A 5,531-nucleotide genomic window follows, 5' to 3' on the forward strand; every position below is an offset into this window, starting at 1 on the left:
TAAACATAAATCTATAAAACTTTCGGAAAAAAAAGAAAAATGCTTAGGTTACAGGGATAACCAAAAAGATCTTGGATTAAATACCAAAGGTATTAACTATAAAAGGATAACATTGATAACCTAAATCTCATCAAAGTTTCACTCTGCCAAACTTTATTTGGATTATGGAAAGAACAAGCAGAGGATTGAGAATAATAATATTGCTTTTTCTTTGTTCCTTTACGGAATTACTTGTGTTGATAGCTTTTGCTCTTTTATTTCCAACTGTTATTTCATGAAGTGTACTGCAGTTTGTTTATCTAGTACCAATGGAAGAACATATGAATTGCTTCCTGTTTGGGCTATTATGAATAAAACTGGTATCAACTGATTATATTCCACATGAATATATTTCTACAACATTTATAAGATTATAAAATTTCTCAGATAGAGAGCAGAATAGTGATTGTCAGGCACTGGAGAGGGAATAACAGTCATCTGTGGTTATGCAAGGATACTGGAAGGAAACCTGGTGATGATGAATCTGAATTGTATCATTCCCTTTGCACTGGACACAGCATCCTGAGCATGTGATTAAATCACAAAGTAAACAGACACACATACACAAACACATAAAATCCAATAGAATCTGAATAAAATTAAAGGACTTTTTCTATATTGATTTCCTGGTCTACTGTGTAGAGGGGTTTTGGGTTAGAAATAAATAAAAATATTGTACTAGAATATACAGTAGTAATATGTACAAATCACAAAAACATTTCAAGGGAAATCACTAAATGACTAATAATATGACTTTCTAGAGGAGATAAAGTCAGTATTTATTTAGAGAAGGCAGAGGAATGAGCTTAGTAACAGGGTACTGAAAGTCAGAAGGAAGTTCTTTCAAGCAATAATCTAAATATTCTATGTCCTGATTGTAGTGGTCTCTGTATTAATCAAATTTTGATGTAAGTTTTCACTTAAATAATTGCATTATGTTTATTTCATGTGAAGGGTACCTCAAAATAGTTATTTAAAATGAAAATTATTATCAGTATGAGATAAATAATAACTGGGCAATGTACTTATTTTATGTAAAGAGGCAGAGAACTTTATGAAACAAAATGGTATTTGACCAGAGGCAGGAGATAAGTAGAGAAAATATATGTGTAAAGAATGTTCCATGAGACAAGGAAATAAAACATATACCCATAATCCAGCATGATGCCTTCAAAGAAGGTCCAAGTGGCCAGGATTGTCTGTATGAGAATTTGAATAAATGATGAGGAAACAATGTCACAGACATATTTAGGAAATAGCTGGAAAAATGATGGGCAGAGTTCAAAGACAGAATTTTCCTCTTAAAAAAATACAAAGATAGCCACTGAGCAAAAGAGCAACATGACCTAACCTATTTAAAGGAATTACTTTACCATTATCCAAAGAATATTGTCAGATTACATCATATGGTGAATTATTTCTTTTAGGGCCTTCAAATTCAGCTTTTACTTTTATAAACTGCTTATTTGTCCAAGTCTCAAGAATGCATTTGACACCTGAGGTGTTCTTCTATGAGCACATTTCAGAGTAAGTCCATTTACTAAATTGTAACAAACAAACTCTTCTATTACATTGGCACTTTAAAGTTGAGAATTTATTTCTTTTTTCCAAAAATAATGAGATGAATGATTACAAAATTGATAGCAAAATAAATAAACCTACATTCTAAACAATCCCATCATAATTGTAAATGTTTAAACATGATGTATATTTGAGGAAATTTGCTGATACTTTAAAAATAAAATTCCCTCATATTTGTGAGTAAAAATATCACATGTCCTAGAATAGCTACGTGATGCCTTTAGAGGGCAGAAGTCACAAACACAAGGTTAACAAACACAGTATCAAAGTCAATATAAATTAGTTAATTTTGCTAATGACTGTCATTTGTTGTGAAAATAGACAGCAAGATCTCTTCCTGAAGAATTAACAAGCAATTTTCTGTCAAGGAGCTTGGAAATTCTAGTAAACAGAAAAAGAAAAGTGAACAAACTAGCAAGGAGAATGTTGAGACCTCCGTAGCAATAGCTCCTAAAACAGATTCTAGCATTCAGTCTGTCAGAAACCTGGATGAAGACTGTGATGGAGAAAAAGTGATACAAAAAAAGCTACTCATACATGTCCCAGCAGGAGTCAAAATCAGGTCACAGAAACCCCAAACACCTTTCTAGGAAAAAGGCAACAGTTGTTCTAAAAAACTGTTACCCTGTTAGAGAACCAGTTTCTATTTTTAATGTGTGCCTTGATACTACAACTTTTACTCCATTTTCTCTAATAAATGGATAAAATTGCTTTGAAAAGGCTAAAGCAAATACATTTAGTGTTAGTTTACAGAAGAAAGATGCATGTACCTCTGAATGAAGAGTGATCTTCCTTTTTTCATTTATTTTTAAATGTGAGCCTTATCCTGGGTATAGAACACTAAATATATAAACACACACACACACACACACACACACACACACACACACACGTGTATGTATATATTCAATAGCAGCTATTGTAGTAAAAACTAAAAGAATTATCTATTTACTCAGACTACTACAAAACTTGCCATATAACATTTCCTCATAACACACTGTGGTTTGGACATCTAGAACTAATTAAAAGTAAGCTTTTAGCATCATCTTGACAACCTATTGAGGAAGAAAATAAAACTCTTAATGTATGTTCATTTTTCTTGCAAATATACTAAAATTGGAATGACAGAAGATTATCATGACCTCTGCATAGGGATGATCCACACATTTGTGAGCCTTTCCATATTTTTATGTATAATGGCAGGCCAATTAGAATAACACCTGCCTTTTCAATGCAGACTTTGAAAGCTAGAGGGCCTGGATAAATGTTCTATAAGCTCTAAAAGCCTACAGATACAAGTCAGCAAAACTATCATAATTGATAGAAAAAGAAAAAGAATCATAATAAAACAAATTTTAACAATTTCTGTCCACCAACCCAGCTCTACAAAAGACATTAGATGGAAAATTTCAGTGTGAAGAGAACACAAATGACCTTTAAGAGAATGCAGGGAATAAATAATCTGAGAACACTTAAGCAAAAGAGGAAAAGAACCACCACCACATCAGAATAACAGGAATTAACAAACACTGTTTTGTAATCACTCTCAATATTAATGAACTTAATTACTCAACAAAAAGACACAGACTAATAGATTGGTTTAGAAAACAGGGTGCATCTTTCTGCTGTATTCAAGAGACACACCTCACCATCAAGGACAGAAGTCATCTTAGCATGAAAGGTTTGAAAAAGGGTATCCAATCAAGTGGAAGCAATAAACAAGAAGATGTAGAAATTTGAATATTTGACAATTTATGCTTCAAACTAAAACTAATCAGAAGAGATATGGAAGGATTTTACATCAATGATAAAAGAATCAACCAAGAAGATATTATAATTCTAAATATTCATGTCCCAAACACAAGGGCATTTAATTTAATAAAGGAAACATTACTACATCTAGAATCACATATTGACCTCAACAAAGTGATAGTGGGTAACTTTATTTTCCTATTCTTACTGTGGATAGGTCATCTAGACAAAAACTAAATAGAGAAACATTACAGTTAAATAACATCTTAAGTCAAATGGACCTAGCAGATATCTACAGAATATTTTGTCTAAACACCAAAGAACACACTTTATTCTCAGGCACCATTGAACTTGGCCCCAAAATGACCATGTATTAGAAACAAGTCAAGTCCTAAAAGATGAAGAAACATTGAAATAATACCTTTTATCCTATGTGATCACCATGGATTAATGCTAGATATCAGCAAAATAGAAATGACAGAAAGTATACAATCTCATGAAAACTAAACAACTCACTAATATACAAAAATCATGTTAATACAAAAATAAACAAGAAAATTGAAACCTTTTAAAGTTGAATTGAAATGAAAATACAACATACCTAAACCTATGTGGCAAAATAAAAGTAGTTCTAAAAAGAGAAAAGATTATTGCACTGAGTCCATATATAAGCAAGCAAACAAATGAAAGAAAACAAAGTAAAACTTGAGCTACTTCATACAAATAATTTATTGACACACTTGAATGTTCTAGAAAAAAAGAAGCAGAAATAATAACCAAGAACAGTGCACAAAAAGAAAGAATCAATCTCAGGCCTGAAATCAATGAAATAAAAAGAACATAAGAAAAACCAACAACAACAACAACAAAAAATCAAAGAAATGGAAGAGTTGGTTCTTTGAGAAAATCAACTACATTGACAAACATTTATCCAAATTAACTAAAACTATAGATAAAAAGGTAGACATTATAATAGACAACATAAGGTCTTAGAGAGATGGCTCAGCAGTTAGGAACACCCTGCCTAATCTTTCAGAAGACTTGGATTCAATTTTTAGAAACCACATGGTAGCTCACAACCATTTGCCACTCCAGTTCCAGCGATGCAACATCCTCTTTGGATGCTCACAAATATGTGCGCGCGCGCGCGCGCACACACACACACACACACACACACACACACACACACACACACAAGTATGCACCAATCATACACTTATAAGAATTGCCATGGTCATGATGTCTCTTCACAGCAATTTTAACTAAGGAAGACATTTGAATCAGCAACTGGGATCTTACTATGATAAGCCTGACCATGTTTTTGCTTGGAAAAATTTTGACTTTGGGGTTAGGAAAGCAGTGGAATGCTCGAATCACTGATTAATGGGTCATACTAGTTGGAGCATGGAAGATTTAAACTGTGAGGACAGGGCTCAAGAAGTCTCTGAGGGGAAGAATTTTAGTATGGTGCCTAGAGATCATTCTTGTGATGTTTTGGTGCAGAATTTGGACCCTTTTTGCCCTTGTCCAAAGAGTCTGCCTGAGGCTAAAGTAAAGAGCCTTGAGTTAATTTTGTTGACAGAGGAAATCTCAAACAGATTAGTATAGACTCTGTGATGTGGTTATTAGTTGTAACTCTAATGAAGACATAATGAAAAGGAGAAAGTTGAGTAAGGAAAAATAGAAAATATACAAATTAATGAGATAAGTAGCACCAGGAAGGAGAATGGAGCTAAATTTTGTGTTCAAGGAGATAAACAGATTAAGAAATGGAATAAAGGGAGTGATGACCTCAGGGCAAGATCCCATCCAGCTGTGTTTCCAATTTGTGAAAAGGAAGTAAAAGCTTCGAGTCTGGGGTGATAGTGCACATCTTTAATCCCAAAACTCCAGATGCAGAGGCAGAACGATCTCTGAGTTTGAGACCAGCCTGGTCTACAGATCTAGTTTCAGTACAGCCAAGCTTAGGCAGTGAAGGAAACCACAGAAACAGAAAGTTGGTGAAGATGTAATCGAATGAGGGGGCCATGTTGCAGCCCTAGCAAGCAGCAGAGTTTTGCAGCTTTGGCCATGTGGTTCTGGCTTTAATCAAAGATAGAGGAAAAGAGTATAGAATCTCCCTCCATGACTAAGAAAAGCCTCTGAGCCAGGCATGTTTT

At 33.7% G+C, this 5,531-nt stretch overlaps 1 pseudogene; it reads left to right on the forward strand.

Moving 5' to 3' along the window:
* Positions 1-2,708: 2,708 nt before the first annotated feature.
* LOC114698362 lies at positions 2,709-2,809 on the forward strand (annotated as a pseudogene).
* The last annotated feature ends 2,722 nt before the right edge of the window (positions 2,810-5,531 follow it).

Source organism: Peromyscus leucopus, chromosome 2 (assembly GCF_004664715.2).
Source record: "Peromyscus leucopus breed LL Stock chromosome 2, UCI_PerLeu_2.1, whole genome shotgun sequence".
NCBI classification, from domain to species: domain Eukaryota; kingdom Metazoa; phylum Chordata; class Mammalia; order Rodentia; family Cricetidae; genus Peromyscus; species Peromyscus leucopus.